The sequence below is a fragment of the Halichoerus grypus genome, chromosome 1 (genome assembly GCF_964656455.1).
Source record: "Halichoerus grypus chromosome 1, mHalGry1.hap1.1, whole genome shotgun sequence".
NCBI classification, from domain to species: domain Eukaryota; kingdom Metazoa; phylum Chordata; class Mammalia; order Carnivora; family Phocidae; genus Halichoerus; species Halichoerus grypus.
Window position 1 is genome coordinate 108,931,656 of NC_135712.1, and position 24,676 is coordinate 108,956,331.

The 24,676-nt window shown below is 36.7% G+C and overlaps 1 protein-coding gene across 2 annotated transcripts in view; it reads right to left on the minus strand.

The window, feature by feature from the left end:
- MBNL1 (muscleblind like splicing regulator 1) overlaps window positions 1–20,069 on the minus strand; it is a 202,611-nt gene extending 182,542 nt beyond the window's left edge. Inside the window, exon 1 of one of the 2 annotated variants that reach the window (XM_078070201.1) lies at window positions 19,976–20,069. The gene's annotated coding sequence lies outside the window, so the exon portion shown is untranslated. The remainder of the gene's footprint in view (window positions 1–19,975) is intronic. The other variant, XM_078070123.1, reaches the window with a different exon arrangement.
- Between the last annotated feature and the right edge of the window lie 4,607 nt (window positions 20,070–24,676).

Consider the following 24,676-nt stretch of genomic DNA (forward strand, 5'->3'; position numbering starts at 1 on the left):
GGTGCCCTAGCCGGCTTCCACGCACCTCTCAGAATGTCCAATGAACCGCTAAGGCCTAATCCCCGTTGTAGGAATTTATTTTCAATTGTTCTCAGACCCTTGTAGACTTCCAAGTTAGAACTTTGGTGTTCTTTTTTCTTGTGGGTTAGAAAGTTTGCTGTTTGGAGCAACGTGGTGAAAAGCAGGACTTTGAACCTGTGTATGGTGCAAGAGGGGAAATTATTTTTCCACTTCAGCACTGGAGGAGGGGGGAAGTTCTGGAACAAAAGAGAAATTGAAACTGAGACAGATTTTCTGCTCCACCGAACAGATTACAAAGAAATACAAGAAAGACCCTTGAATGTTGGAAACAGTAAAATAAACATCCTCGTAAATGACAAAGAAGAGAAAAAAAAATGTTATCTTATATTAGATAAAAGAAAAAGGGATGCTTAAGAAAAGCTCCTATAAAATAATGGTCAATCTAGGATTAAAAAATGAATCAAAATAAATTGTGATATAAAACTAGTTTGCCACGGATTTAGCTTAATTTATTATTATTGATAATACTATAACATGAGTAATGACACTGAAAATTTTGAAGCACTGTAACAAACACCAGATCATATGTTAAAAATATTAAATCATGTTGCCAGCTTTCAGCTACCAGTAGCATTCTGACTGCATTTTAAATTATGGAAATTATTAAAAAATCATTAGTCATAAAAAGTAAATAGTTTCCCATTTAGAATACCACTGATATTCCCTCAGTGCCAGGAAAGCATGAGCAGTATGGTTTCTTTTGCTTCTGTGAAGTGTACTTACAGTTCATGGGCTCATGAGTGAGTAGATCCATAAGTACAAAAAGAAGGTCATTTGTGGGTGGGGAGGGAAATTAGAGAAAACAATTTCAGATGAAATAAAACTACATTTTCAGATAAAGGAAAGAATGTTCACTGCAGGTTCCTGAAATATTTCAGACCATTCAAGTTTTAATTATACCAGTGAATCCCAATAGAAATGCAGTTAAGGAGTATGGTTTTTAGAGATAATATCAACTAGCTGGTTTACCAATAATACAGATAAAGGAAATGGTAGCATTTATCTTTTTCACCCAACTGGGCGTCTTTAAGGCACCTCTGTAAGTGTGTGAGTGTGTGTATGAATTGTCATCTTCCTTGTCCTACAAACCACATTTATAGCTCAATAAGTTCTCACTGCCTCCCAAATGTAATTTGGCTTTCCTGGCAAAACAAACAAACAAACAAACAAAAAACTCAATGAAAATATCCCAAGAAGGTGGGGCACCTGGGTGGCTCAGTCGTTAAGCGTCTGCCTTCGGCTCAGGTCATGATCCCAGGGTCCTGGGATCGAGCCCCGCATCGGGCTCCCTGCTCCACGGGAAGCCTGCTTCTCCCTCTCCCACTCGCCCTGCTTGTGTTCCCTCTCTGGCTGTGTCTCTCTGTCAAATAAATAAATAAAAAAAATTAAAAAAAAAATCCCAAGAAGGTATGCTTTTTAAAAGTCAAAATATGAAAAGGTCTTGAATCACTGATCTAGGAATGTTGTTTTTATTATACCAGGATAAAAATAATCCATTGCAGGATAGTGCCAAAACAGACCCAGATGTAGATCTTTGGCTTTCTAGTCCATGTTTAAATACATATGGTTGAGAGAAGAAGCTTCTGGAAGGCAGGGAAGAGTTGGAAACGTTTTTGTATGGAGAATCCATTTTAAGCAGATACATTAAATGTGTCTCTATTAACTTCCACAGTGGAGGAGGGAGGCACTTTTCTATAGCCTGGATTCAAACTTGTTTAGGTATCTGAATAAATATACTGATAGAGTCAGATGATTTTAGTTTACCTTCAAGGACCTTATATATTTCACACACCAAGTTTTTAAAATCATAGCCAGTATTTAAATATAAATAACTTATATTCTATTATGTATTATGTATTATGTATATATAATATGCTATGTAATACAACACATTGTATGTATAATTTTTGTGCCACTTAATGTATAAACCGCTTAAGTGTGAAAATATTACATAAAATCAACATATTTGTCTTAAAATGTTTATAAAGATTAAAACTGAGTTACAAATATTTGGACATATCTCAAGCTATTTTAACTAAAACTTGAATCTAAATCAATATAATTATTTTGACATCTGGCAATAGGGCAATATAAAACATACATTTCAGAATTAAAAGTTTAGAACCACAGAATTTTAGTTGGGAATGGAGTGTTGGAGACTATCTGGCCCTGTTCCTTTGTTAGACCAGAAAACATTGTATAAGTAAATTGGCACCGTGACAGAACAGAACTGGCATCAATGTCTTCTGACTCTCCCGGGCCATTTATTGTCATTGTTTTTCTTAAAAACACCGGGGGCAACAAGAAACTCTAATATAGACATAAACGTTCCCCAAGTTTAATGTAAAGAAGGGCCACCCAAGATTTTCAGTATAGTTCTTTATTCCTCTATTTTTTCTTTCCTTTTTTCTTCTTCTTCCCACTTTCCCCATTCTTCCTTCCTTCTTCCTATCAGAAAATACTTTTCACATAATCACTCTGTTCCGTATTTCACAAATGTTTATTGAGCATCCACTGTGCTAAGTCCTGTTCTGGGTAGTAGAGTTTGAGATAGGAGCACAGCCCAAACACTTCCCTCAAGGAATTTACAGGCTGCTAGGAGGAGCCAGGCACTACACAAGGAAAGCATAAATATAAAGAAACAGGTAAACATGGGAAGCAATTTCAGATGGCAGTAAGCGCTGTGAAATAGGAGAAAGCAGGTTAGCGGGACTGGGGAGGGAGGGTGTGTGTTCAAGGGCATGGTCAAGGACTGAGGTAGTCCGAGATCAGCAGAGTCCTCAAGGAGAGGCAGAACACTGGCGGAAAGACCATTCAAAGGAGTGGGAACTAGAGGTCTTGAGCCTTGAATCCCGATTTCACACTAGAGCTAGAAGTCCAATGGTGAATAAAAACAAACAGGACACCTAACTTCAAGGAGCCTACAGTCAAGTGAGAAAAACAATGAATCCTAATCAAATTAATCACACTCAAAATGTACAACTGCAGTCATTAGACTTGTGGTCAGTGGAAACTAGCCAAGTGTTTGGTTATATTAGAGGTGGGGGATGGCACACGATCCAGATTTGGTTTTCACAGATATAACTAGAGTACTCTCTTGACTGCTAGTGTGGAGGCTAATGGTCTAGTCCCAGAACAGAATGCAGGAGTTGCACCAAAAAGAGTGGGCTCTGCCAGGAGGGCAAGGGGCAGCAAATGGCTGGAGGCCAGCAGAAAACCCTTAACAGTGAGATACAGTGAACATTAGAATCTTACATCTGAGAACTGAAGAGAATCTGTAAGGTGACCACCTCCATGCCTTGAGGGAAGTGAGATATTTGGGAGGGGTGTGTGTGTCTGTGTGCATACACACACACTTGCACACACTTTCTTTCTTTCTTGAAGTCAACACAGTATAGAAAATTCAAAATTACTGAAAATAGAATATTTTTTATATAAATCAGCAGTGATTCCAATTCCCAGAGATAGTCACTGGTCATACTATAGTTTATATTCTTCCAGGTTTTTCTCAACACATTTTTTACATAGCTGACATTGTACTTACTATATATGCAATTTTGTGTTCTGTTTTCTTTCCCACTTAATCTCATAGTATAACTTTATAAAACAAATGACATCTCTCATGTCATTCATTTGAACTTTCATTTATCACATGAGGTTATGGGGACTGGACAATTGACCCTTGACCAAAACTTCCCAGCTAATGAGGGGCCAAGACTCCTGACCCACAGTGTAGTGTTTCACAACCTATATCCCAGATCCTGAATTAATGTGTCTAATATGTAGTATATTGACATTCTACCTGGGATATACACATTTTTTTAATAAGAACTGTCACTAAGGAAAAGAAAATATACAATAATGGTCTTTTAATAAATAAAGCAGTTACAAAAATAAATACAGGGACGCCTGGGTGGCTCAGTCGGTTAAGTGTCTGCCTTCGGCTCAGGTCATGATCCCAGGGCGCTGGGATCAAGTCCTGCATCGGGCTCCCTGCTGAGCGGGGAGCCTGCTTCTTCTGCCTCTGTCTGCTGGTTCTCCTGCTTGTGCGCTTGTGCTCTCTCTCTGACAAATAAATAAAATCTTAAAAAAAAAAAAAAGATGAATGACATACAATTTGAATTTTCCTTTCTTATTTGGGACACTGAGAAGCAATCTTCCTCTATTTGCTAACAGAGTTATTACAAAATAAGCAAGCAAAAATTTATGTGACATAATGCTATATAAAGATGTAAGAACTCAGGAGTGTGAATTAAGGCAGTCATTTTGGGAAGTAACTTGGTATTATCTGGAAAGGCTGAAAAAGAAAATTTTCTATGACACAGCAATTCCAGCCCAGGAAATACACCCTAAAGAAACAAAGGGTGCCTGGGTGGCTCAGTCATTAAGCATCTGCCTTTAGCTCAGGTCATGATCCCAACGTCCTGGGATCAAGTCCCGCATCAGGCTCCCTGCTCGGTGGTGGCAAGCCTGCTTCCCCATCTCCCTCTGCCTGCTGCTCCCCCTGCTTGTGGTCTCTCTCTCTGACAAAGAAATAAATAAAATCTTAAAAAAAAATTTAAAAATAAACAACAATAAATATGAAACAGGTAGCCAAGAAGCCAAAGTGGACGTATTACCTATGCATGTTTATAGTGTATAATTATATGTAATATTATGAAATGCTTTCTACCATCTCATAAAATTGTGTGTTGTGGCTTAGCCCAGAATCCCCTGTAATCTTTTAAAAATAGTATCTAATAGGTCTTATAGTGTAAATGTTATAGTGTAACTCTTTATGTACCATAATGCAAACATTTCTACCTGCTGACTCTGTCTATGTAGAAAAAAAGCATCTGAAAATATGGCCATTGCCTTACTGGTTCCTAAAGGCAAACAAATTTCTGAAAATGCCAATAGCAAGGTTGATTTTTCCTTTCCTGAATGTCTATTTTATCTCTCTACTCATTTTGTATTTGGCATTCTTTCTTTGGGCTTCTATGATCATCTATGTCCCTCTGTTTTCTCATTCCATTGTTGGGTTCTTTCTGGATCTTGTCGGCCCCTCTTATTCCTTGTTACCTCTCTCTTTCCAGAAATCACCTTCACACCATTTCTCAACAGGTGTCCTAAAGGACTTCTGAGAAAGAACAACTTTTGTTGCATTAATAAATGGTGGGAGATTCACATACACATGTTTTTCTCTTTTTCGCCCTCTATGCCTTGTCCAATAGTGTGGAAACTGAGCAGTACAGTCATAAATTAATTCTAATATCTTAACATAGGCATTGGTATGCTGGCTCTTGCTTCTTAATTCATTTAACAAATATTTATTGGGCACTGATTATATGCCAAGAGTTGTGCTTGGCACCGGGGATACCCAGAAATTATTAAGATTTCTTCAAGGTACTCACAGTCTAGTTTAGTTGGTGGGGTGGGGGTGGGGGGGTAGATGTGGGAAAAAAAAAAAACCCTCACACTTTTGGGGGAAAAAAAGTGTAGTAAATGAAACAATTCAATTAAATTCAATAAACCCTGAGTGCTCACCATGTGCCAGGCAGATGGTAAGGAGGCTAGGGCTTCGCCAGGCCTTGCTCCTCACAGATTCCCAAGAGCTGGCAAATGGTAAAATTACCTGGCACGTGTTAAGTGCTTCCTGGCAGAAAGAAAGACAGAAAAGTCATAAAGGGCCATGAGACGGACAACAACTTGATCATAGGAACACTTTGAACAAATCACTGCCCTAGCAATGTGAGAAGAAAGTTTGTTTTTCTAATTTTTTATGCTGCTCTTAGCCTACTGAGGGCCAAGACTAGTTCCCAGACTGCGGGCTTCCTCACCTCACCTTCCGTGAATCCCAGGCTGGCTTTGCAATTCTCTCCTTGCTTCCCTCGGGCCCTCAGCAACAAATCCTCAACTAGGTGATAGGAGATTATCTGATTAAAGTAATTCACACTAAGGTGAGCTTGAGGCTTAATCCTTCAAAAGTGATTACTTTGACAAAAGATAGTTGGTTAACCCTAATGAACTGCTAACTGGCGAGCTTGGAGGGCTCTTGGGGAAGGGCCCCTCCTTCTCACCCTCCCAAGATGGCCACCATTATTTCCTTCCCTTTCTATTTCCTCTCTAAAGATAAAGGAAGAAGGGAAACCAGTGAATTCAGGAATGTGAGGGGACTCTAATGGCATATAATGTCTTCTTTGCACTCTCCCAAGAGGCAAATGAGGTGGTATTTATGAGCCCATCCTAGAAATGGGGAGACCAAAAGTAAGGCCGTGGTTCCTGACTTGGGCTTCACTTTGAATCCATAGAGTGCAATCCAGACCAATCAAATCAGAATTTCTGGGAGTAGCATACGAGCATCAGTATTTTTTTTTTTTAAGTTCCTCAGATGGCTCCAATATGCAGCCAAGATGTCCTCCCACTGAGCTAGAGTTCAGGAAATGGAAATACCCAGAATCAGCGGTGACCCATTGACCTGGTCCACTTTCTCCCTTTGGCAAGGCAAGTAAGTTCTATTTGGCTCGAAAGAAACAGTGTTCTCTGCAGGAAACTCTGTCTCAAATAGAGTTAGGTGTGGGTAAACCGGCACACGTATGCACACATATGCATCTAGAAGTGTGGGACTCAGGACTAGTTGTCTGAAGCTAAGGTGGTACTGCACCTTTATCATGCACCTGCTGGCTCATGGTGCAACCTAAACATGTTTCACTTTATACCAGATAAGCGTCAGTCGTCTGTCTGTGGGCTTAAAAATAAACTAGATATGGTTAAGTCCACACAGAGGATAATCCTACATCTTCTATAATGCTTAGGTTGCTGTTTATTTATAATTCCAAATCCTGTCTCCTTCTAAGAAACTGTGATCATGAGCACCCTTTGAGAATGACATTAGTGTCTCTGAGAGATCAAAAGTATCTTAGGCCACTTCCTTTTGGATTTATTTGTATCAAACTCTAGAATGTGTGTGTATGTGTGTGTGTGTGTATTACATAAAAGTGTGCATATATACACATATGCGTGTGTGTGTGTGTGTATATATATATAACTTTCTTAGGTATATTCATATACCTTATGAATTCATTCAGTAAAGTAACATGGTTAAATCATAAATACAAATACATTAATGGGACGTTTCTCATTCGAATCTCATTTGCAGGTAACATTAGAAGTCTTAATTTATGGTTGTTGTGAACGCGCCATCGGTCCCAATGGCCGCACCTGGGTAGCTCTGAATGCCCATATTTTCTGCCGCAGGCTTAGCAATGAGTAACTGCCGACAGGACCTGATCCCATTGAGCCGTTCCAGTACTGAATGTATTTTTAGACAATGTTGAACATTCTTTTCCCTTTTCAAACTTTTTCTGGCTATAGGTCACCAGCTCACCAGTAACCACTGCATTTTTCACTTTTTGTTGTCAACTTTCCTATCCAGTTCACAAATAGTCTTGGCATAATTCCAGCCTTTCCTAGATTCTGAGACTATAGAATGAGCAAAACTAGACCTCAAGGCTCTTGAAACATACAGTCAAGCCAGCTACAGATATGAAATAGTAAATAATTATAATCTATTAAGTAAACAATATAAATGTACAATGTGTAGTGACAGAGAGCAAGAATGTGAACAGGTGAATCTAAACTCAAAAGATAGACAATTATCATTATCTTTATGATTTTTCTTTTTTTCTTCCCCCACACAATTCAAATGTCTAGAATTACAGCCATGTACTTACACTACACGTCTTCAGTGCTGGAATTCCTTTTAATTTGTAAGACAGGATTCTATTCCTGGTTGCATGAAATGGTGACTTTATTTCTGTCAGGATGCACGTTGTCCACCATACAGGCCCCGAGGGCGAGGTTTGGGGAAATCTGTGACTGATCACTACTATGCCCATCCTTGCTGTGTTCTTTGTTGTTTACTTTCATTCATTTCTCAGGCTTAATCTTTTAAGGTTATGATATCTACAAGACAAAGCCAGCTTCTCTACCATACTTTCAGAGAAGTATAGCATGTCAGCTTTTGAATTAACATATGAAAATCCAATTGTATCATCTTTTTGTTTTGTCAAAGTTAAAGGCTCTTTTTTAATCTTTGTTCCTGGATGTAAAATTATTATTTTTTTCTGTTCCTGAATATAATAGGTAATGTGTGCTTTAAAAAAAAATGATGTGTCAAGTGCCTTTAATAGGAGTTTATTAATTCTGTTCAGGTGCCATCGTAAGATGTGTATGCATGATTATTCTAGACTAGCAATAGAGCACTAGTCTATAACTCCTACCCACATGCTTACCCCCATGCACAGTGTAACTTCCTTCTATAGCTTCAAGACTCCCACGTTCCTACAAAAGCACTTTCCTACCTGTCATTTAGTCTTCACAATTAAATAAAGAAAAAGTTAAGAGTTTGAAAGAGGCTGGCCACTCTGGGCCTCTCTTTTCATGAAGTCATTCTTCTCCGAAGATAGTCTAAATTATAGACTTAGCCAGAACAGCTTCTCCTCTTGTGAAGACTTTGAAGTCTGTTTATTCTTACAACATTCTGGTAAGTCTGTCTTGGTAGAAACTGTAAATAGTTTGTCAGGGTCCCTAAAGACCAAGAACTCTATGTGGGCCTCGGGAGGTGTTAACTTTGTTAGATTAGCCTTGAACTTGTGGAAAAGGGCATATTTGGCACCAAATATCCAACTTATATGAGACAGCCAAAGTTAATTATTAAGAAAAAGGAGTACATGGATGATGCTTGGTCCAACGCTGGGTATTTTCCTTACTGTGATGGAAGAAGCCAGCTGAAGTCAATCTATTTCATTTATGACTAAATTCCCAGGTGACTCGAGAGAAAACGCAGCCTCCTCTGGGGTTATTGGCAATAGGTATACACGTGCCAAACGTGACATGGGGTTAGCTTCCACTGGCAAGAGCCATGGCTGCTACAGCCTGGTCTTTCTGCCCTGGTTGTTGGCTCCTCTTGGAAACAGCATAGCCACCTCTCCCCCACCAAACGCTTGCAATGGCTTGTGTATGCACCACACTCCTCAGAAGAATCAGGTTAAAACAGAAGGGGGTGTTATTTCCAAGGCTGCTGCTCTGCCTTTGCCTCAGCTCCTACAAAATAAAGACAGTCTTTGGAGTCTGTAACGAGGCACACGTTTCCTGACAATCTCCCTGACTCTCAGTTTCCTGCTAACATAAAATGTCTACCACATAGAACTGTGGTAATGAGTGATTTCACAGGAATTGAGCTAGCATAGGTCAGGCCTTTGACAAATTGCAGCTATTGTAATTATTTAAAATGATGAATTTAAAAATAGAGAATACTTAAAAAAAAGCAAGCTCATGTGAAACTTCAGATCTCTTCAAAATATGAGGATTAAAATCAAATTATAACTTTAAGAAATTTACAGCTATGGTTTATAAGACAAAAGACAGATCCTCTCATAGTTTTTTGAATGGACAGGTAGGATGTAATCTGAAGGGAAGCCAAGATGTTCCCTGGAATGATCAGCAGGCACTTCAGAAACATCACTCTTAATTGACCAGAGCACAGCTTCTTTTGTCCAACTTTCCCTCTACATTTTACAAGAAAAAACCTGGGAAGGACAAGCCAAGCCAAGTAAAAGGCATCTATCACTTTAAAAAAGAGTATATAATGCACAGTTGCATAGAAACCACATCCTTTGGAGCCATATGTGATTTTTTTTTTTTTTTTAATGCAGTAGGGGCTGTTGCCACAGGATAAAAATTTAGTTGTCTACTTGCTTCTTTTAAGTAATACAAGTCAAAAGATGTTCCAGGCATAGTTTCCCTTTTTTTTTTTTTTTCCAGCTTTTACTCCTACCTCCCTGAGAAATGTATCTCTCGATTTCATCAGAACAAATACACTTCAGAGCTCTAAGTGGAGAAAATAATGATTATGTGTTGTTAAGTACTATTTAGTAGCAAAGGCTGGGGCCACGGGAATGGTGACATCACCCACAGAAAGAGGAACATTTACACTTTTGAAAGAGATTCTTTTCCAACGTGATGGGTCACCAACCAGAGGAACAAAGCCAAATAAGGCAGGAGGAGAGGACACCTGGCTCTGGAGAAGGCATCTTTAGCATCCGAGTCTGGAGTCATGCCCCAAGTCCACATGCTCTTTCTACTCTCCCCTCCTGAATCTAGTTCCTGTCAACAAATGTGTACTATTCTTACTGTAGAAAACCTGCTACTCTCATACTTCAGTATATTTGCTGCTTGGTGAATCTGTCCACCTGGAGTAAGCAGCAGGTCAGGAAGTGGCTTCCTGTTTCAGGAGTGTTCTCTAAATAGTCACATATTGCAGATATCCATGCATTTACACATCCATGCTCTCGGAAACCACACACCATCTCACACTTTGCAATAATCCAATGATACGTGAGTCATCATACCCATGTGTTTGCATGATACAATGGACTGCATCATTTAAAAGCACGGAAGTCATCTGTACTCTTCCACACTTCCCAGGACGAGTAACATAATGATTTTCTATTTGGGCGTTGTCAGGAACACTCAAAAGTCAGCTTGTGGCTCCTACAATCTCGTGTCTGCCTGCCTTGGGGAAATTACCATGTGTTCCTCCCTACCCCACCCATTGTCAACCTAGCCACACTCAGTCCAACGCCACTGGTAGGTTTTTTTTTGTTGTTGTTGTTTTTGTGTTTTTGGTCATTGTCAGTTCTTAACCCAAATCAGAAATAGAAGCAGCCACACTTGTTGTCATTAACTTCTCAAGTATATGGGGATGCCATTTGTTCTTTTTTTTTATTTTATTTTTTTATTGTTATGTTAATCCCCATACATTACATCATTAGTTTTAGATATAGTGTTCCATGATTCATTGTTTGTGCATAACACCCAGTGGGATGCCATTTGTTCTTAATAGCTATTAGGTTTGTTTAAATATAAGAAGAAGAAGAAGAAGAAGAAGAAGAAGAAGAAGAAGAAGAAGAAGAGGAAGAAGTCCTTTTCAGTAAGATATTCTGTATTCCCTTCTCAAATCACACTCAGCCTCCCAACTCCCCCACCCCCACCAAAAGTTGTGTCCATATAATTCTGGGATTTAAAATGTAATAATTCGATGATTTAGATCTCTTCGGATAATACAAATAAATCAGAGGAAATTTATAATTATTCTGAAAATGCAGTGTAAATAACTGCTACTTATAATAAGAACAGGTTGATGCTGCAAGGGTCCCTACCATCATTGGCGCTGGGATTTGAGAAGAATAAATAAGAGAACATCTGTTGTCTCCAGAGACTGGAAAACAGCCTTTTCTCTAGTCTTACGTACTTCATATCCATGCAGAAACTAAGGTGCCTGATGACCCCATTACCAGACATCAGGCTACCTATTTCAATGGCCGTGATAAAGGTCGGTTATTCCCCAGGAATTTTGCTGAAAAATCTTAAATTGACTAATTTAAATAATATTTAAGCCCTTTTCACTTTTATCAAACCCGCATCTGTTATAAAAATGAAAAGGCAAGAAAATGAATTAACTTCGGAAGATAAACTCAGCTTACTTGAAATTTATCTAAATATAATAATTTATCACCTGAGAAAGCTTTTGACCTATGTAGTAGTTGCTGCTTCTCTTCAAACCACAGTTTTTCCCAGCCTGTGTTAAACACAGATAATGAATGGGGCATCTGCTGCCCCTGTTTCCCCAGTGCATACACGTGCCTGTCCTTGCGAATATTTGCTCACAGGGTACAACTCCTTGCCTTGGCCCACAACCTCGGCAACCTGGCCCTTGGTCAACCCCACCTCCCAGCTTCATCTCCCACTACCCTCTGAGACCTGCACTATTCCTTTCTGCTTTCCAGATAGGCGGATCTCATTCCTGTCTCTGCACTTGCCCGTCACTCTTCCCAGGGTCCTCTGCACTTGCCCGTCATTCTTCCCAGGGTCCTCTGCACGGCACACTCAAACTTCTCATCATTCAGGTCTTAGCTTAAATATTTCCCTTTCACAGAGGCTGTCTTGGGAGGTCAGGTAGGTAAAGAAGCTTCCTTTCTCTGTTTCTCTAGCCTTTTATTTTGCTGAGTTGTCTTCATGCTGCTATCTGTCATCATCTGAAATTCCCTTTTCAAAAATTTACTTGTTTACTGGCTTACTCATCATCTTTCCCCACTAGACTGAAGTTCAGCTCCTTCAGGGTAGAAACTTGGTCTTGGTCACTGTTTTCCCACAGCATCTAGATGGGTGCTTAATGCATAATACTTGATATATGAATACATGAATAGATGCACTTCAAAATGGAAACAGAGGCTTCTCACAAGAATTAAAATCCTCTCTTCACATAGCCCACTTCCTGAGAAGAACTACAAAGGCAGGGTCACCAAATACCTCCTCTGGCTGGACCATAGAATAGAAAAAAAAAAAAAGTGCCTCAATGTTAAATTCATGTAATATTAAAATGTTTTTCCAGTTCTTTGACAATTTTCTGAATTTTTTTGAAAATGTATTATCTGAATCCTTTTCTACTTCATCTGATGAAAACTTTGATCATTCAACCTTAATGCTGCCTCCCCCAGGGAGCCTTGTGCCATCATTGCACCAAGAAGTGTAACTCTCAAATATTTTAATGTCTCAGGTGACACCTTACATTTTTCATATCGTGGCTGAAAATTCACATCTTTTGAGATTTTTCCTACTAGAGTATAAGATTTCGGAGGGGCTGCGCCATGTAATGTATACATTTATAACTGTATTTAAACCAAAGCTTTGCCTACCCTGCTTCTCAATATAAGTACTAGAGGCAGTATATTAATGATAAAGATCCATTGTAGAGACAGACACACCAGGATCAGTTTTGTGACCATTATCAAACTAACTCTCAGAACCTTTTTTTCCTTAAATCTGTAAAATAGTAATAATGATACTTATTTCACAAAGTTAGTGAGGGAGTTAAATTTGTTAATCATGTAAAGCACCTAATATACAATGGTATTTTAAAAACTGGTACTAAAACCTGGTACTAAAAATGATATGCAATGGTACTAAAAACTAGTACTAAAAAATGTAATAGTAAAGCTATTGTTATTAACATCATCATCATCATCATCATCACCATCATCATTTAGGACCTAGCAGTCTCAAGAACCAAGTCCTATGTTTATAACCTTAAACTTGATCTGTTGGATACACACACAAAACAACCCCAAACAGTTTTCCTAGAATAGCTTTAAAATCCACTTCGAGATGAAAAATAGAACCAGGAAATAATTACAAAACAATATGTGAACTATATGCATAGCCATGAGGCCAGCACAGGCAGATGGTTAATCAAGAAAGAATTCTGGAAGGAGATTGCTCTTCCATCTGGCTTGAGGGAAGCAATGAGCCCTAACTGGCAAGGGAGGGTGGGCACATGTTTTTCTTGGGGGTGAAGGCAGAGGCAGAACGAGTGCAAAGTCAGTGGGGCAGCAATACAAGAGCGATCGCCCCCAGGATTCTAAGAGATTAGTGGCAACCACTGTGAACCCGTCCCTTTTTAGCTCAGTGGAAGAGAGCCAATACACAAAGAAGAGAACTTCTCGGTCTATTTGTTGTCTCCAGGGACCACTTCTTTTGTTTCAGTTCCTTTCACTCCGTGTTAACAGAAATATCCCACCTGACAATTGCATGGCAGCTCAGAACACCACCATAACCATGGCCTCCTAACATGACCTTGGGAGATAGCTGTTATTTTTAACACGTTTGTTTTATTTGTATAGGAGGCTCAGAACTGGTGAGGCCTTGTGCTTACTCATCATTTGAGTGCCTGGTATGTTCCATGTATTTTTCTAGACACTGAGGATGTAACATGAACAAAACAGACTAAACCCTGCCCTTACGGAACTTACATTTTAGTAGCAGAAACACAATGAGTAACTAAACAAAGAAATAAAGATAAAAATTTTATGTAGCATTGTGTTATCAAGAAAATTAAAATGAGCTAAAAGGATAGAGTGACTGGGTTAGGGACACGATAATAAAATATGTAGTTGGTCATGGAAGACACCCTTTAGGAGGAGCATTCAAATATCTGAATGAAGAAGGGTTGTGTCACAGTAATGTGTGGGAAGAATATGCCAGGAAAAGAGAGGGAAGAGCATGTGCAAAGTCTCTGAGTCAGGAATGAGCTTAGGATGCCCTAGGGGCAAAATAAGGAGTGGAGCCAGAGCATAGCGAATGAAGGGATGAGAGGTAGGATATGAGGATGGAGACGTAGGTAGAGGACAAGACACATAAGTAACAGAGAGGAATTTGGATTTTTTCATACTTAAATAGGAAACCATTAAAGAATTTTGAGCATGGAGTCACATGATTTGATTTCTATTTTAAAACATCATGCTGGCAGGAATGCAAGAGTTGAAAAAGAGGGATTTCTTAATAGGCTATAAGAAGAATGGAGATGTCCAGAACAGAGATGATAGCGTCTTACACTGAGCTCAAGATGGTGGAAAGGATGAACGTGGTCAATGTTGGGATGTATTTTGGAAATAGAAGTGACAGGCTTGCCAACAAATAGGATGTAGGTGAGGGAAAGAAAGAAACTAGTGATGCTTTTGACCTGGATAACTGAGTATAAGGTGGTATCGTTTACTAATCCAAGAAGACTGGGCATGGAGCAGAGAGAAGGCTGGACGATGAGGGGCTGTCTTTTGGACATGTTAACTTTAAGATACCTGTTAACATCTGAGGTTTAATAATCACTTTGAGGTATGAGTACAGAAGTTTGCAAAAAGTTAAGGAGGTATATTTTTTTAACTTACAGTTATGGGGCTAGATATCTGGAGAGAGAAGAGAAAAGTAACCATCCAAAATTCACAGTCAGTAAGTGACAGAATGGAAACTGAAAATGAATCTTGACACTGATCCACTTTCTCTTCCTACCTCAACTATCAGGATGCGTTCATCATTCTACTAGAGTAGAATATGGGGGAGTGCAAGGGGCAGGAATCTAGAATCACTTATAGAAAGGGTGAGAATTTTTCCAATGCTTATGGACTACACAAATTCATGGTTGCTTCTTATCTATTTTTCTGTAAATGTGATGATACATGCACATTTAACTTTTAAAAATCCACTCTGGAATAATAAATTCATAAGGTTGACCAAATACCTCCCGATAACCTACTTTCTTTTCTGACATTGCCACCTTTTGGAATGTCCAAGAGGATAATTAACTTCAGACTAAATGTAGATTGAACAGAATTGAAATATAAAGTTATAAATATAAATATAATATAAGTATAAAAGTTTAACCAATAACTCAAACAGGTATTTGACAATTTGAGCACCATAATAATTAAGGCAGCAAGGAATTATAAACCACCGGAAAGACAGAAATTTGTGACTTTATACCAGTAACAGATATATAAATTAGTAATTAAATACAGGACAGAAGGGAGTTCTTTTGCTTACATTAGAATGCAAAAGTATGACTGAAATACGCAGAGAGTGCTGGAGCTGGAGAATCATGATTTTATAACTATGATGCATTACAGTAAAGACTGCATCAGATGAGAACATCAATTAATATTAAACCCAAAGGGAAATTTTTCATGAAGCGTTGTCATTATAAAAGGGAGAAATGAGGCAACACTTTGACATGGCAACCTAAATTAGCATTACCGATGGGGCATAGATGAGGATCGTGTGGCTCTAGGTATGATAGCATGAGGGGAGACATCACCTATGCAGTATCATAGCAAAAAATGCATGACCACAATCTTATCATGAGGAAATGTCAGACAAATACAAATGAGGAACACTCTGTTAAAAAGAAAAGAAGAAGAGTTGGTGGATAGACTTTAAGGTTTTCAATTTTATAAAAGATAAAGAAATGATGTGGAAATGTTCCAGATTAATGGAGGCTAAAGAGACATTGCAACTAAATGTAACACATGACTCTAAACTGGATCCTTTACTGGAGGGGAAAATATTATAAAGGAGATTGTTAGATAAATAGCAAAATTGGAATATGGGCAAATATTAGATAAATGTATCGATGTAAATTTATGAAGTAGATATTATAACCATTACAGAAGAGACTACCTCTATTTTTAGCAAGTACAAGCTGAAGTCAAGGGTCATGTTTTTTTATAACTTACCCTCAAGTGGTTCAGAAAGAAAAAATGGAGACAAAGATATAGATAGAGAAAGAATAAGAGCAAATTATAAAGCAAATAGAATAAAATATTAAGATTAGGTAAATCTGGGTAAGGGCATGTAGGTATTCATTACACTATTTTTATTTTTACAATTCTTTTGAGCTTGAAATTATTTCTTAATAAAAAAATTTAAGTAGATGAAGTATAATAAACATTTCTAGTGAGCATTTAAGAAACTCCAATGGCATTAGATACGATTTTTACTCAGAAGGCAGCCTAATTGCCTTGAGAATGTTCCTGCCTCTTCTCTAATTCAGATCTGTTCACCAACACAGGAAAAGCATAAAAGTATTCTGCTTCGATTTTTTTTTCTTATGCAAAGCAAAAATAAATCGAACTGAGGTATGATTAAAGAAAAATGCTGCTAATTTTATTTTTTTCAGAATCAGAACTGTGATTTTTTTCACGATCATATTACTATTTGTGTTTTTTTCCAAAGTGAAAAGAATTTTGATACTGCGATAACCACCAACTATTGCAAAAACTGAGAACTTACAACGAGATATCTGTAAAATAGAATAATAATGAGCTGTGACATTTTACACTAGCTTGTGGAGTAAAACCAGTAGGCTAACTTCATTTCTGATTTACTTTCCATGGTTCCAATATGAATTAATGATGTTAATGCCATTTTTCTTTCAATTTGGATATAAAACCACAAATTTGCTATTTTCCTTAGTAATACTGAAAAATTAAGACCCATTTTTGTACACATATAAAATAATGAAAAGACAACGTTGGAAAGTATTTAGAAAACATCAAATCTATTAGTGCCTAATTTTAGTTCATATAAAATAATAACAATATCAATGATGTTAGGTAAGTATTGGAAACAATAATTCTCAAACAGCAAATAATTTACATTTTAAAGATTTCAAAATTAAACAGTGTTTTTGTTTTCTAGGGTACAGATGTGTACATTACACTGCATAAAATGTATCTTTTTAAATGGAAATATTCAGAAATGTAAAAGAACTTGCTTTTATTCTTTATATTTGCAGAAATTATTTCCTGTATGAAAATGAGATACATGTTCCCTCTTACAGAGCACATGTACTTCCAAAGCACATATTTTTGTGAACACAATAATTTTCCCATTGAACACATATTTTTATTAATAGAATAAATATGAATATGTTACATGTGGCACTTATTTGGAAGTCGTGTCCACTAAAAATAAATAGAAAATCAATGTTTGTAAGTGGACACAAATTTGCATTTAAAAGGTTGGAAGAGACACATTATCCAGATTCAGAGGATTTTTATTTCTGAATTCAAAACACGCCATCCCTCTTAGTCTGCACCCAAACCACAATCTTTCTTTCGGGCAACAAACTCTCATCTACTTTTGCAAATGAGAAAATGGCCGAAAGAAGGGGAAACCAAACAAACAAGTGTTTCAATGTTTGAAAAGTTCTTTTGGAAGTCCAGTTATTTATGTTAAGAACAAATAGCATCATTGTTTCAAAGTGAAATTATTACTGGAGAGGTAATATATTTGCCAAGGTGGGATAGAGCCCTCTAGAAGCAGGTCATTCTCTTGCACAGGTGGGCGGCTTCAGAAAGTTCACACTGTGAAGGAGGGGGCAGACACCCACTAAACTGTGAGATTCGTTGGCTCAACCCTGGATTTCAACAATCTGACGGATGCCCAGTAAGATCACACACACATCACAGAGTCAACCATGTCTTATTAAGACAGAAAATTTCACAATGCTCTACAGCAGTCACCCAGTTTCAACTTCTATTAGTCAAGGAAAATTTATGTCTTAGTGTCACATGAATGTAATCTTAATGAAACAGTAAAATATACATCTATAGTTCAAAAGTAAATATTTATGTATGCCAGTAATAAATTATTTACAATATTATATCTAATTTCACTTCAAAAAATTTGGATTTGGGGGTGGATTCTAAAGGCTTTTCCTTATTACACTACGTGAAAGAAAAGCGTAAGCAATGCATCTTGCTGTTCTCCCAGTAATGGTAAGATCGCCCCCTTTAACAATCCGCATGACTCAAGGAAACTCAACCAGGTAGCACTAATTTTTTTCTGTAAATATGATTTTGTCATAGAACAAATTCTAAACTTATTTTCCATAATCTAGAACTAGGCTGTTCATTCAGAGACTTTAACAGTTCGTGACAATCACAACCACCACAACTACAACACATCCATCTTGCCAGCAAGACAGGATTTTCATTACTTCTTTGGCCTTCATTTGCCATTCTGAATTATAGTGTTGATCAACTTAGATTGTAATTTCCTTGGGCCATGTTTTTCTTGGTTGTTATCAGTTATTCCGTGTAATACCACACTATGTATCACAAACACACAGCACTTGATGGTTTATGATATCAAAATATCTCTTCCTTAAAATTCTGGACATTTCAAAATATTTCCATCATTTTTTTTTTTAAAGAGAGGGACATTATAAGTGGTGGTGTTGCAAAGAACAATAATCAAGTTCTGGTGTGTTTAATTAGCGTGTGATACATAAAGATGAATAGGCACAATTTTAATGGACTCCTCACAACTATCAACTTAATTTTAAAATTTTGATCTAGTTAAGAATGTCAAACTTGAGTCAACTCTTCATTGCCTGAATTTATAACACTAACAATCTGTTTTTCTTCTCTCTGTAACCAAAGACAACTACTCCCGTCACAGTACATTGCATGAAAATAATTTTTTAAAAACACCCTATTTTCTAGATAATGTAATAGAACCAGTGTGACGGCATTATTTAACCAAACTGATTAAAATTAAGTCTGTTAATTAATGGAACAATGCAGACTTTCTTTTTCAGAAGCCATGTGATTATTCTAATTAAAAACAAACCAAATTAAGTAAGCATTCAGATATATTATTTGCTTAAAAATGATTTAAAAATTACTGTATGAGAAATACAATTCTATTAAATAGTTAATATGTATATACATTACTCTAGCTTGGCACAAATAAAAATAATTCTGCTGGATTTAGATTACTTTAGAGTTGCCTAATGAAATTAGTTTCAGTTTAGTTTGATCCCAAATTATGAATCCAAATGGTTTTATAGTTCTTGCTCCAGTTTTGGGCATTACAACTGCAAATTAATCTTAAAACAAACAAATTTCTAAAATTTGATTTACTTACCTTATTTACATTTTTAAATACTACTATCTACACTACAAATTGCTTTTTCGAAAGTATTTAAATATCATCACAATGTGATGATATGAAAAATAATACTGAAATGTAAGACTTTAAATAATATATATTTTCACAGTAGGTAGAAACAAGCACAAGAATATCTTTTTTTCCAGAATATGTCCAGCTAGTAATATGCAAAATTAACAAACAAATATAGGCAGGATAACTTACACATGTTAGGAATTTACTGGAGCAAGGGGAAGAAAAAGTTTTCAAAATTTATATTACGACAAAGGTTCTTTCAGCACTAAGTTGTGTACAAAACTATGAAAAAAAGAGAATTTTTTTTACTTTTCAGTTAAAATAATTTGGAGATCAATAAGAATTTTTAAATTCCCCAGCTTTTTAAAAGGTTGTATGTGAAGTTGAAACAGTAAATTCAGTAAACCTTTTCATTTAAAATATTGAGTACTTACTTAGAATTATTAGATTTATCTAATCTATTTTATAATCCAACCAGCATTTAAATTGTTGTTCCACAAACAGTAATCCAAATAATAAAATGAAAAATAGCAAGTGATCACTTTCTTCTTACCACAATGTCTTATTTTCAGTTGCTTGTTAAGCTGCTTAAATAGTTGAGTTAACCAGCATCTCGAAGGGCTCTGACTCCACTCAGCTCTCTTTAGTCAATTTTTTTTTTTCTCTGCAAAAGGACACTCTACCAAAAGAGGAAGTTGTGAAACATCAGAGTCATTTTGCTTTATAAATTCTATGGAGAATGGAAAAGTCTTCACAAACCTTACCTTTAGAATCATGGTGACAGGCTATAATTTGTGCGTATATACATATATAATTAACGTATACACAAATTTATATATGTAAGCAAGTTTTCAAAAAGTTAAGTTATTTAAATCTATACTTGATTATGCAATGCTCATTTACATAAGGAAACATCTCCTCTGTAGCTGAAAGATAATCATGGAAAAACAAAATACCATTCTATGCAGACAAAAACTGTCAAGCTGATACATGAGGAATAAACTTGCTTTTATAAGACTAATTAATTTAAACTCTTTGGAGTATGACCTAAATGCTAATCTGACTATAGACATATTGTAGAAAGAAAGAAAAAAAAAAACTTCAGTAAACGGGCATTTTCCTGGAACGTGGGTAGTGGTTTTTTACCTACAAGCCTTAAACTTCCTTTCTCATGAATAGCTGCCTGTTACATATAGATAAAGCATTGCAAAACTGAAACTGTTGCTTATTCATAAGCTATGGTCTCTCTCAACTTCAGCCACAAGAATAAAAAACAGGTGCAGGTCCTGCACTGCTGAACATAACTGGTTAGGTTTCTAACAGGCTGGAGCACTAATTGAAAATATTTATGGGACAGTAGGGACAATGGTAGAAAAAGGACACAAAAACAGTTGATCAAAGCCAACACTATTGCCAACCTCAAATAGAAGGAACTACTCATATATATACTTCTCCCAGGTTACTGAATAGCAGAAGCAGATAACAGCGGCAACTTGTATGTGGCAGTCCCTCTCACCCTCCCTTGCTGTTGGGGAAGGGAAGCGGGGTGCGGAGTGGGTTGCAAGAATAACAGGAATTATGCAAACCTCCACACACTGCAAGAACCACTTTCTGGACTTTGTAAACTATCATGCTCCCAGGGTATCACACTCTGCTTTTTACTTAACCATATTTTCGAAGGGGCAATAAAGAGCAATTAGGGGATAATGAAAAATGTAAGCATTTTTCCCTTCCACCTAAACTCCTACGTGATGTGAATTGGCAGGAAGGAAAAATAAATGAACAAACAATATTGCCACCACAACAGCAGAACACCAGAGCATCCTCAGTGTAAAATCAGCTTGGAATTCTTTACTAGATACTTATAAGAAAATCCTTGAAGAAAAAGTTATTAATGTGATTAACATCGCTTAGATTCTATGTGTTTTGAAAAATTTTAAATATGACCGTATTTGACTTCTCTTATAAAACACGAGGTCCATCTGCCCATCAAAGACCCAGGCTCACTACCGGAAGCACAGTGCTGGGTATCAGTAGATGGTTTTAATGTGCTGGCTCAGTATTTGTGTCCCTTTCACCAGGATGGTGGATGTGTATCTCCGTTTCTCCAATGATCCTGTCCAGGCTGGTGAATATGCTCAAGGGTCCTCCGTCTTAGACAGTTCCCCTTTGACCTGCCCTATGACTTTCCAATTTGAAAAAGTTGTCTTCATTGACTTCCTTAAAGTCCTCATAGCTGGTGTGTGTGTGTGCGCGCATATGTGTGTGTGCATGTGCACACGTGTTTGTGAGTGTGCACTAGAATATACATAAAATAAAATTGACAATTTTATCATTTTATGTGTATAGTCCAGAGACATTAAGTATATGCACATTATTGTACAACCATCACCACCACCCATCTCTAGATCTTTTCATCCTCACAAACTGAAACTTTATACTCATTAATAATAATAACTTCCCATTCCTCGTCTCCTCCCACGGCCACACAGTCCCTGGCAGTCACTTTTTCTACTTTGTCTCTATGAATTTGACTTCTCTGGGTACCTCATACAAGTAGAATCATAGAACATTCGTCCTTGTAGCTGGCTTCTTTTACTTAGGTGCATCCCAGGTCACAGCATGTGTTGAGAATCTTCTTCCTTTTCAGGCTGAATAATATTCCATTATATGTATATGCCACATATTATTTATCTATTCATTCTTTGATGGACATTTGTGTTTGCTTCTACCTTTGGCTATTGTGAATAATCCTGCTAAGAACATGGGTGTACAAATAATCTGTTTGAGTCTCTGCTTTCAATTCTTTGGGGTATATTCTTTTTGGGTATTTAACCAATAAATAGAAATTGCTGGACTTAAGTACTCTTTATTGCTGGATCATATCATGATTCTATGTTTAAATTTTTGAGTATCTACCATACTATTAAATTCTCCTGTCTTCTTCATGCTTCATCCCTCTGCATTCTGGTTTCTGCTTCTCCTATTCGCTGAGACTCTCTTGCCGAAGTCACCAGATGACTATGTTACCAAATCCAAATGATACTTCAAAGCTCTCTTGACTTCTTCGCAGCATATGCCACTGGTGACCACTTCCTTCTTATAGAAGTGCTCTCTGTGCTTGAGTTCTTCACCCTCTCCTTCTGATTGTGTAGCAATTTCTTCTTTGACTTTCTTACAGGGTTCCTTAACTGTGTTCATCCATTAAATGTTGCTGCTTCTCAGGATTCTGTTCTGAGCCTGCACAATCCACAATCTCCTCAGTGTACTTCCATGGTATCAGTTGGCAAATACTTATTGCTCCCACGTTTCTGTTTCCAACCTAGATATCTCCTTAGAAAAGTTTTGACCAGTACAAAATACAAGGTCATTTTGACTTGTGATCTAGAGAAAAGCATCTGCATAAACGGCCTGAGATCAGCCAGATTTTTTACTTCTATTGTTTAACCTTGGACAAGTCAGCGATTATTTCTGAGCCCTGTTTCCTCATCTGTAAACTCGGGCCATAAACAACCACTTTGGAGGATTTATTGAAAGATTATTTTCCTAACATTCAAAAATTATAAAATAAAGAATACTTTGTTGTGTTTATAGTATAAAAAATACAGATAAAGGAAAAGGTCATCCTATTTCCCTCTAGCATGATTCTCCATATATATATGACATATGGAATGAAATAATTTTGTGGGTCTTTAAATATATATAACATCACAGTATATTTTTCACCATGACTTTTTTTTAACTTGCCAGTATAGCTTGAAGATATTCCCAAGTTATTCTTTTGAACTGACTCATACACATCCAATCCCCCATTGATAAAATTTATGTAACTTTTTCACAATTAAAAACAGTATAGCCAGTCACCATTATAGATGCCTCCTTAAAAGTATGTGCAAGGCTTTCTTTAAGGTTAAGTATAGGAAAGTAGAATTGTTGGGCCAGAGTGTATGCACATTTAAAATGAAAATTGTTACTGCCAAATTGCCCAGTCAAAAAAAAAAAAAAACCTTACCAGTTTGAACTTCCAACATTTCCTGTTTTTCCCCTCTATTGTCACTACTTGATATAATCAAACTTTAAAAGATTTGCCAATCTGATGGGCAAAGAAATGATGTCTTAATATTTTTAATTTGTATTTCCCTGATTATTATGGAGATTGAACATATTTTAATATTTGTATCCCCTTTTCTATTTCCTGTTTTGTAAATTGCCTGTTCATTCATTCCAGACATTTGTTTTTTGGATAATTGTCAACTTTTTATTGAATTGCAGGGTTAAATTTACCTTCTGTTTTAGTGTACTGTAATCATTGTTCTTTTTTAATGCTCCAGTCATTGAATACTGTAGCTTTTTGAGATGATCCCAATATTCTTTGATAATATCCTTGCATTTTGGCACGAGATGTCCCAGGCTCATTTTGTAAATTTCCTATTCCAGACCTACACTTGGCCCTTTCGCTAAAGGGCCTTGAGTCCTTCTAGTGGGACAGGGGTTTTTGAGACTGCAATTTAGACATTAGCGGTGCTAATGGGCATTCATTAGCATTAGGCATACACTGGGGTATTGTAAGCATTAGCAGTTAGTCAATATAATGTTAGTTATTTCTATATGTGAAACAGTATATATTTGGAAGATATATTTAAATATGTACTAGGAGTTTATAGCATGCATTAACATTACACCATATTTTGCATTAAAGTAATTTAAGAATAACATATCTGCTACAAGAAAATATTTTCTGTTAAATAAAAACTAGGCACTAAAAAGGATGTTTTGATAAAGAAAGGCAATAACATAGTCATTGTCATGTCTTGCATTTGGACCTTTCAAAATACCCTTCCAAAGAAATTTCAAAAATCATGTAGACTGGAAAAATATTACACAGCTTCTGTATTTTTCATTTTTTTCATTCTCATTTATCATTATGATTCTCAATTTGTTTTCTTTTTCCTATTTTGCTATTATGCACTTACCACTTAAAAGTAAGTAAAAATCTTTACATTTGTCCTTGAAAAAAAGATTTCAATTAGAATAAAATAAATATATTCATGGTTTTAGCCACCATTTTTTCCCAAGACATATTTCATGGCCACTTTAAAACTACTGAAGTAGCAACATTTCAATTGCTATCTGCAGAGCTCAGTGGCGAGAGAAGTACTTCTGATTCACTGATTTTATTTTTAATTTATTAAAGAAATGGCTTTAATATTTAAGTGTTCATATAATCGTCTTGTTTTGTTTTGCACAGCTAGAG